We start from the raw sequence: 10,666 nt of genomic DNA, 5'->3' as shown, positions 1-10,666 counted from the left end.
TGTACCTTTATAGGCATGTCCTTCTTTAGGTTGGGAAAGTTTTTTTTCCGTGATTTTGTTGTATATATTTTCTATGCCTTTGAACTGGGATTCTTCTCCTTCTATTACTATTATTCTTATGTTTGGTCTTATCATGGTGTCCCATATTTCCTGGATGCTTTGTGTTAGGAATTTTTGGATTTAACATTTTCTTTTTACCAACAAATCTCTTTCCTCCATTGTATCTTCAATGCCTGAGATTCTTTCTTCCATCTCTTGCATTCTGTTGGTGATGCTTGCATCTGTACCTCCAGTTCACTTACCCAGACTTTCCATTTCCAGAATTCCCTTGGCTTGTGTTTTCTTTTTTCTTTCTTTTTTTTTTTTTGCCAGTAGACTCTTTTTTTTTCATTTTTCTTTATTAAGAAATTTTATACTCACTTTATTGCTTCTATTTCAATATCAAGTCTTGAACCATTTCCTTTACCTGTTCAATTGTTTTTCCTTGACTTTCTTTAAGGGATGTATTGATTTCTTCCAATATTTTGTCTTTTCCTCGATTTCTTTAAGGAAATTTTTCATTTCCTCTTTAAGGGCCTCTGTCAACTTCATGAAGTTATTTTTAAGGTCATTTTCTTGTGCTTCATCTGTTTTGGAATGTTCAGTTCTTGCTGTTATAGGATCACTGGGTTCTGGTGGTGCCATATTGCCCTTTCTGTTACTGAATGTGTTCTTACACTGGTGTTTGCACATCGTGATTTGGGATGACTATAGGTCTGGGTGTTGCTTCTTGTTTTTGTCTTTATTGGATGGGTGTTGTGTTCCTTTATTATATATTTCCTTTATTGTCTTCTGGCCTAAATGTCCAAGGGTTCTGGTGACTGGTTGGTCTTCAGGCCCAGTGGGGTTTCTCAGCTGGGGTTTGTGGGGGTTTGGGCGCCTAGATCCAGCATATCCTCCTTTCTTCCCACTGATGTGGGGTGTACCTGTGCCTATGGAGTTTGCTGGAGTTAAGGGGATGGGCTGGCCACAGAAAGGATCATGAGGTGGGTGTGGTTGAGTGGCTGAGTGGGTATATTAGGGGAATAGAACCCAGTGGGTGGCAGCAGTGGTGGCCCAGCCTGAAGGCAGGTCTCTCACCTTCTGGCCAGCTGGTGGGAACTGCATCAGAGCAGTGGAATTCCACCAGAGTTGAGGGCAGGGCACAGCTGCCATGCTGGTGCTGAGATGGGAGAGCAAGGGCACAGGATGTACCCTGGAGTTTAGGGTCTGGAGGTTAGGACAGCTCAGCTGGAAGGCCTGTCTCTCACCTGTTCTTCTATTTGGTGTGGGCTGTACCTGGGCCTATGAACTCCGCTAGAGTTGCTGGGAAGGGTTGGCCACAGAGAGCATGGTGAAGTCAGTGGGGTTGGGCAGTGCAGTGGATCCTGGGGGAACAGAATCCAATGGGTGGCAGTGGTGGTGGTGCAGCCTACAGGGAGGTCTCTTACCTTCTGGCCAGCTGGTGGGAACTGCTTAAAGTTAGTTTTAAAGTCATTTTCTTGTGCTTCAGCTGTGTTGGATTATTCAGGTCTAGCTGTCATTGGACAGCTGGGTTCTGGTGGTTCCATATTACCCGTTTTGGTATTGATGTGTTCTTACACTGGTGTTTAGACATCTGAATTTCAGATGATTATAGGTGTAGATGTTGATTCCTGCATTTGTCTTTGTTGGATGGGTGTTTTGTTCCTTGGTTTCTGTTTCCTCTCTGGTCTCCTGGACTAAGTGGTCAAGGAATCTGGTGGATAGTGAGTCTTTAGATTCAGTAGGGTGTCTCTTCTAGGATTTGGGGGACTTGGGTTCCCTAGTTCCTGCTGGGCTTCTGGTAAAGCTGAAATCTTTTTCTTAACTTGTAGACAAGGCTCCTGAATATTGGATTTACTCAGATGACATACTCAGTACTGAATCCCACAGGCTGTTACTAATTTCATCACTTGGTACCAATATGGTCATCAATCTTCCAAAAGATTATCTTGGTAATATAATTCTCTCTAAAATTCCTAACCTACCTAGGTTTTTTTTTCCTCATATTTTCTACAAAGGTCACTGCAAATAACCACCTGAAATCACCAGTGTGTAGAACAAAATCTTTACTAAAGGACCTAATAAAGAACAATGAGGCAGGAAAATGCTGGTACTATAGTCCAGTTGTAGTAGTTGCCTAGTATTTCCAAAGTCCTTGGTTCAATCCTCAGGACTCTGAAAACAACAATAATAATAACAGTCAAAAGAAAAAAGTTAAAAAGTCAAGTTGATGCTTTAAAAGAATATGACTTCTGCTTTTTAAGTTATTAATATTATGCACTAAATGTAATTATTATGCCTCTGCGGTTCTTCAGATGTCAACTATAGCATTCGTCTCTTGTAAACACAGCTAACAATAATTCATCTCAGGTCTCTCTTAACCTACCAAATTATAATTCTACAGCAGCTCCATCCATTCTGTCTTTAAATTCTTCCCAAAAGGTTTTCGGAGGATTAAAACATGCCTAAGACCCCTTGAAGTTATTCTGGTGGAGAGAGAGTGGAGTTATTTCAGGTTTAAGAGGCACAGTTGAACTGTAATGAATAGTGAAAATGACACCATCTCTCTCCTCTTTGACTCTGAACTCCCTTTCCCTTTCATATCATTTATCATAGTCTAGCCTATCATTGCATATTGTTCACTTTTCTTTTCTTCTTGGAATATGAATATTTTAAGGTGAAATATCTAGTTTGTTCGCCTCACTGATATGTCCAAGGTCTCACATGTGCAGACTTTGCTTAGCACATTTCAGATACTCAACAAATATTTTCTGAAAGAATGTGTGTATGAGCATCAGAAAAAACAACATTCACCTTACCTTAATTTTGAGACTAGGCAAATTGTAGTCCCTTGAACTCATCCTACAAAACTGAGGTGATAAGATATATAAAATTTCTTACTTCAGGTATAATGAAAACCTGTAATATTTACTTCTTGGAATTTGACGCTGGTTATAGATACAAAAACCTGCAGTTGATGGCTTTTGCCATTTCAAAAGACTTCAGGCCACTAAACAAAGAGTTATTCTAGAGGTGAATGTCTAAGGAAGAATTCTGTTGAAGGGCCACATGGCAGTGAAGGATTAGAGTGTTGATACTAAAAGATGGATTAATGTCAGCATGAGCCAGTCTGGGCAATGATAGGCCTACTTAGTGACATGGTGCCTCTCAAGATCATGCAACATTAATACAACACAAGAAAAGTAGTGACAATGTGGCTACCATTGATTTCTTCTTTTAGTTTTGAACAGAGATTTATCAGCAAGCAATTGAAATAGATAATGTGTAATTTCTTTCAAGCTTGCATGTATGAGAGCTCACAACTACAGAGCAAATGTCACACTCTTTGAGGTCTTAAAATTTAAAAAGAAATCAAGATTCATTTAACTCTTGTCTAGTTTTTTTTTATTTATTTAACTACTTTAAATTTTTTTCATACAATATATTTGATCATAGTCTCTTACCTGCCGCAATTCCAGTTCCCCTCTACCAATCCTAATTTATGTTCTTTCTTTCTCTGATAAAGACCTAAAACCCAAAGCAAACCGAATCAAAAAGAGTACACGTGAAAGAAGCATGGGGCCTGTTCTGTGTTTGGTCAGCTAGTTCTAAGCATGAGACCATCCCTGGAGTGTCCTTGATATACCACATCACTCCTTGGAAGGAAACTGGCATTCTTCTCCCAGAAGCTAGCAGTTCCAAATAGCTTCTTGGCTAAGGGTGGGACTTTCTACTCACTTCCTCTTCTCCATGTTGGGATTTCTCTGGCTTGAAATTGTTCAGGTCCAGTGCGTGTTGTCACCATTTCAGTCAGCTTGTAATTGCATCAGCCTTGTTTATGTCTAGAAAATGCTTTTTCCTCGGAATCATCCACACCTCTGACTCTTACAGTCTTTTCATCTCCTTTTCTGAATAGATCCCTAGGACTCCAAATGATATGCTGTGACACCCCGAGATTGGTGCATTGCTCATCCCTCATTAGAGACTCTTTTCCTTGTTAGAGATGGTAGTCAGCACAGAGAGCCCCAACCGAGCAATGTGCGGAGACTTAGACACTCTGGAGCACTCAGTTCCAAATAAGATGTCTTTATTTTCTAGATTTTTAAGTTATTTCTGGAAGGCTGATAAATGATAAATATACCGTGTCCCTTTTGTCTAAAATAGCAGTCCTTGACCTGTGGATTGTTATCACTTTGGGGGTCAAATGACCCTTTCACAGGAGTCACATAATCAGATATCTAGCAGATTAGATATTTACATTATGATTTATAACAGTAGAAAAATTAGAGTTATGAAGTAGCAATGAAAAAAATTTTATGGTGGAAGGTCACCACAACATGAGGAACTATATTAAAGGGTCACAATGTCAGGAAGCTTGAGAACCACTGGTCTAAAAGGTTCTATTTAGTTTAGTATTGACTGAAATCTTTCACCTGGAATTTCTAGAACTTCATCATTCCAGAGTTTTAAGTCATTAAATATTTCATGTTGGTAACCAGAAGAAAAATTAAGCATGTTATCTTCTTCAATTTCTCTTTTCAGCCTCAGACTGGAGGCTTTCTATGTTCCTCTTGCTGTAAAGGAGGACATAGGAAGTAGAAAGAAACAGAAGAGTGACTAAGTGTGAAGATATCTGAAAGCAGTAAGTCAGGAACTTGACTTAACACTGAACAATGCCAAAAGCTTAAACCAGAATGCTGGTGTATCTAGAGTAGAAGCACTCTGTCCAGTGTACTCACATTGTTTGGGGGAAATAGACAGGCACGTGGACTGATGACAAACATTCCACACAAGTCATGCCACCAATTGCTGGTGTTTATCAGCTGTGTCAGTACTGGGAGATGGAAAGACAAACGTTAAGTGCTGTGGGATGGTCTGTATGTCAAATGTGTTGCTGATTGGTCAATGAATAAATCACTGATTGGCCAGTGGCTAGGCAGGAAGTATAGGCGGGACAAGGAGGAGAATAGAGCTGGGAAGTAGAAGGCTGAGGGAGAGACACGGCCAGCCGCCATCAGGACAAGGAAGATGTAAAGTACCGGTAAGCCACAAGCCACGTGGCAAGGTATAGATTAATAGAAATAGATTAATTTAAGCTGTAAGAACAGTTAACAAGAAGCCTGCCACGGCCATACAGTTTGAAACCAATATAAGTGTCTGTGTTTACTTGATCGGGTTTGAGCGGCTTGGGACTGGCGGGTGAGAGAGATTTGTCCTGACTGTGGGCCAGGCAGGAAAACTCTAGCTACAGTTAAGGGATAAGATTGAGTTCTATACCTGATTTCCCAAGTAGAAGAAAAAGAAAATGTGCCCACAGTTACTATACCTGAAAAACATTTGAAGGTATGTTCTTTCTGATGCAGGAAAGGATAACCAAATGTGAAGTTTTCCAAATGAAATAAATGAATGAAATTGAAAATAACTGCTGTCTATTTCCTAGGTAATTTTCTCAGGACAAAGAGGATTGAAACATAACTACGAAAGAGAGATCAGACCTATAAGGACATGCTGGATCTTCAACTTAATAGACTTAACTGTCTATATGAATATTCCCAGGACAAAAGGAAGATATGGAGGAAGACCTAGTAATCTTGCTCTGCATCGCAAGTCACCTATTTACAAATTACTTATTGATCCTCCATTGCATGCCAGATCCTGTGTGATGTACCAAAGATGAAATATATGGCTTCTTTTTGCAGGTTATAGTCTACTAGATATAAGCCTAACAACAACAAAGAAGAAAAGACATAAAAAGATGAAAGAAAAAAGAAAAATACCAAATTACTTAAAATTACAATGATATCAATGCTCATTATAAAAAAGAGAAATGGAATAGTGAAAAACAAGGATTCTGAGTAGGATTTTGTGGAAGCAAGTCTTTGAGTAGGATTCTGTGGAAGCAAGTCTTCTGAGGAGGAACATTAAACAGAGCTGTGTAAAGACAGAAATACAAAATTATGCAAAAAGTCTATATGTATATGTGTGTTGTGTGATAGTACCCAGGTACTTCAGCTGAGGAAGGAAATTGTACAAGGGCTCTGAATCAGATAAAGCCATTTATTTGTGCAACTAAAGGCCAGTAGGTACACACACACTCAGAAAAAGATATCATACATGAGCTGAAAAAGTAGGAAGTCTTGGGATGCAGTGTAAGGAATATGGAGTTTCCTCTAAACACATTAGAAGAGCACTGACATGTTATAAAAGAAAGTAACATAACCCAGTTTGGATTTTAAGAAGACCATTTCTGTGTGGGAAATGGATTTCTGTAAAGGGTTGACTTAGGAGGAAGATTAAGAAATCCCAGTAAGAAATATTGAATTAATAAAGATAGATGAAGGTAACAGGTTTTGGAAAGAAGACAGATCCAAGACTGACTTCAACCATTCATTTGCAGAATGTACTGAAGTCTGGAATGTCATCACTGACAGATGTTAAGGAATCTCAGGCTTAACTGGAATGCAATGGTGGAAGAATATAGGGTGATGTTGGGAGGAATAGATGTACACAGCTGGTGGCTGGTGGAATAGGTAGATGACGAGAGATCCATCATAGTAATCTAACAAGTGTAAGATCGCCAAGAGTAGATGTCCAGTGTACAGTTGCATAGGTTCTTCTGGAAAAGAGAGGTCTAGGAGCCTGGAGAGACCAATGTGTCCATCATGTGCTTGCCACATAAGCATGAGGACCTTAGTTCAATCTCTAACACTCATGTAGAAGTGTGTCCTGTGAAGGGGATGTGAGACTGGAATCCCAACTCCGAGGAAGTAAAATCAAAAGTGTCCCTGGGGCTTACTGGCCATGCAGAATAGCCAGTCAGTATAGCCAGTCAGTGAGTTCTGTGTTCACTGAGAGACCCTATCTCCAAACAAAGATGTACAGAGATAGCGGAAGGTGCCAACATCAACCTGGGGCCTCCTCCACTCCCCTTTCCCATCTCTCTCTCTCTCTCTCTCTCTCTCTCTCTCTCTCTCTCTCTCTCTCTCTCTCTCTCTCTCTCTCAAACACACACACACACACACACACACACACACACACACACACACATACACACACACACGGGGTGGGGCAGGGGGCTATCTATGCAAAGTAAGACAGGTGTAGTTATTGGGGAATTTATTAAGACAACTCTACGTAGTTAAAAGGGAGGTTTATTTTGGGGTAACTTACAGCAAGCAAAGGAAATGGTTACAGGATCCAGGAGAGGTGAAGTCCAGTCCAGTGGTGTTCTCTGGAGAACTCTGCTCGGTCTACCATCTAACATCCAGGATCACTAGGAACCAAGAGAGCCAGCACATCTGGATCTCAGGTCTTAAGGGCTCCCATCTTGGCCCCACCTCAGGGGCAGGTCATAGGTAGGCGTGACAGTTACCAGAAGCCTCACTGGGGGTAGTACTTCCAGGTCAAAGCTGGAACAGCTACCCACTACATGTAATCACCAGTAAAAGACCTAATGAGATCCTCAGGAATTATACATGTATTTAGTCTTGGATATAATAAAAAAAAAAAAAAAATCCTGAACTCATTGCTAGTACCAACAAGAAGGTCTTTAGGTCCTTCCTCTACACCTAGCTTCTGAAAAACCCCCTGACCCTACTTTTCCTATCCCAGTTGGCTGTTTTGATTTCTACATAGTGTCTGCTTCCACTCAGCTCTGACCTCTCCTACCATGTCTTAAGTAGGCCTTCTAGAACTAATAGCTGTATTTCCAAGTGACAGATTCCTAGCCTTAGTGTTTTGATCTGTTTTGCTGACAGTGGATTTTTAACTCTGATAAGAATACGAGCAAAAATTACATGTCCAGATAAATCCCAAAATTAAGAAAGATGGTGGGGTTCACTATAGCAATCATGCATAAAGAGAAAGTGCCCAGAATAGCCAGGAAACAGTAAATCTTCAAATATTTACAGGAAATAAATCTTTGCAGGTCATAAACATGATCACGTTCACTCCACCCAAGTCTCATGCATTTCCGTTCATAGTCCCTTTGTATATTCTTTAACAACTACATGACTGAAGGCTGCCAGTTATTTTAAAAATTAAGATTTTTGAGATCTCAAAGGTTGTGTTCAACTCCTCAAACATACACAGTACTTGTTTGAAGAAGCAATGCAGGAGGCCTGAGTCATTTAATTTAAAAGAACATCTTAGTCTTTCCTGGCATTCTGTTTCTTGTTAAAAACTTCAATGTAAGTGACCTGAATTTTTTAACATTAACGTTACCTCATTACCATAAAATCATAATCTTTTAAAGGCAATTGAGAGTACAATTAACCTTAAAGAACGGATGTCATCATTTTCTGATTGATTAGCTCAGCTTTCAAGAGCCAGTCACCCAGAACCAGCGTTTCTAATAAAGTAAAATTTTCAGAAATGGAATCTGATCTATATTTTCTTGGCTCTCTGAATACAAAACAGATTTTGTGGGATGCATGCCTAATGAGTCACCCTTGTTTTTCATGAAAAACACGATTTTCCAGTACTGTCACATTTTGCTCTTGACTGATGTATTTGCATAAAGTGAATATATTACAACTTGGATGTTGTAATTAAGTCAGTTTAATTATGAAAGTCACACCAAGGCCTTGGGGATTTCATGAATCTAGAATGTGCCCAAGCATTTCAGGGGTCTTACATCTGATGACTCTATAGAGTGAAACTTTCTTGGCTGTATTTGATTATGCTAATACTCTATGATTCTTGGAATAGGAGCATGTTTACCACAAAACAAACAAACAAAAAAATAAAGTACAAGGTCTCTCTGAGAATCGAATCTCTCATGGAAGAATATAGAGTTGCACAGGAAGGAACAACATGAACGAATTAAATTCAAAGTTGGGTTATTCTTGCATCTGAATATAATTCAAATTTTATTCATTGCTTTTTATTTAAGCCAACTTCCAATTAGCAGTCAGCAACTAACAGTTTGTGTGTTTTAGTACCACGTGAGGCTACCAGCACTTACAGGGTAAGAAATGCAATCACTCTCTCAAGTGTTAACAGCATCACTATGCTCATAGTAAGATTCTTCGTACCTTGCACCCATGAGCATGTATTCCTCTCCTTGGCACTTTTTGAGTGCATACTGTGTTCTAGGCATTATCCTAGAGACAGAGAGGGGGAAAAAGAGAATCAGGCAAAGTGCCTGCCTGCTCTGTTCTCTTTTATATTCTAGTGCAGCAGACAGAAAAAAAAATATATGCAACAAGTTAGAAATGACTTTTATAAATGCTGTGAAGGAAATAGCTAGACTGCTGTAATAGAGCACAATGGTGATCAATATCAACATGTTTCCCTCAGCTGATTAAAGTTCCCATAGGTTTCTTCTGCGCTCTAGATTCCCATTTTTTCTTTCTTTTTTCTTCTTTTTTCTTTTTTTTTTTCTCATCTCATTACCTTGCTGTGTAAATACTTTCTCTCCCTTTGACATTCAGGTCCTTGAAACTTGTACTGCTCAGGATTACCTTTCTCAAGACTTCGCAGTCCCTTTCAAATGTAAACACTAAGAATAATAGGGCTCAATGCCCTAGTCTTTGTGCGAAGGTGAGTACCCAACTCCGCCAATTAAGAAATGCAAATGAGCTAGGCAGTGGTAGCTTATGCTTTTAATGCCAACACATGGGAGGCAGAGGCTGGCGGATCTCTGTGAGTTCAGGACCAGCCTGGACTGCCAGGACTGTTACACAGAAAACTCTTGGCACAATGTCCAGTACCCTTCTGATGGCCTCGGTGCAATTCTATCAGTTCATCCAGTGTTTAAACATTCTCTGCTCTTCTAGTAGCATGAAGTTCAACTTTCTCCCTTGTTACATAATCATAAATATGCCTTCTTAACCTGTTTAATATGTCCAGTGCAATTTCTCTTTAAGAATGAGGAATGGAAAAGTCTGTCATATTATTTTAGACAGAATTAGGGAAAGGCATTGCAAATTAATGAAGAAGAGACCACGGATTTGGGAGAGAGAAATGAAGGTGTAAGACAAGGCTTGGGGGAGGAAGGAGAATGGGGAAATGTTGTAATTATAGTACAATTTCAGGGAATAATTTTAAAAATAAAATAAACGTTGAGAATCAATGACAAAGATGATGGAAGACTACTTGAGGTGGCAGAAACAGTAGCATCAAAGCTGGGGTTGAGTGGGCCGGGGTGGCACACACCTTTAATTCCAGCACACAGGAGGCAGAGGCAGGCATATCTCTGTGAGTTTGAGGCCAGCCTGGTCTACAGAGAGAGTTCCAGGAAAGGTGCCAAAGCCAGAGAAACCCTGTCTTGAAAAAAAAAAAAACAAAACAAAACAACAACAACAAAAAGCTGGACTGTTCAGACAGCCAAGGCTATAGTGACATGAGGGTTCAGCTGGTAAAACATTTGGAGTTTACCTCAATGTGAACCATTGAAACTTTTGAACAGGAAGAAGAGAGAAGATGACCTGGTTTGGGATAATCAAATAAAACCACCTGCTCTGAGGACAGCAGAGAGATGGAGTAGTGTTTTCAAATACTCTAAGTATAGATTAGATGGAGGAATTTTAAGGATTTAGGAATAAGGTCAAGACTGGAAATTTTCCCTATAACAAATGTACTTGACACAATTTCTTGGAAAGGTACATAGAGAAAATGTGCC

Source organism: Peromyscus californicus, unplaced genomic scaffold (assembly GCF_007827085.1).
Source record: "Peromyscus californicus insignis strain IS unplaced genomic scaffold, ASM782708v3 Scaffold_6__1_contigs__length_162567912, whole genome shotgun sequence".
NCBI lineage: Eukaryota > Metazoa > Chordata > Mammalia > Rodentia > Cricetidae > Peromyscus > Peromyscus californicus.
The sequence above is the reverse complement of the archived record's forward strand: the minus strand, read 5'-3'. Positions refer to the sequence as shown.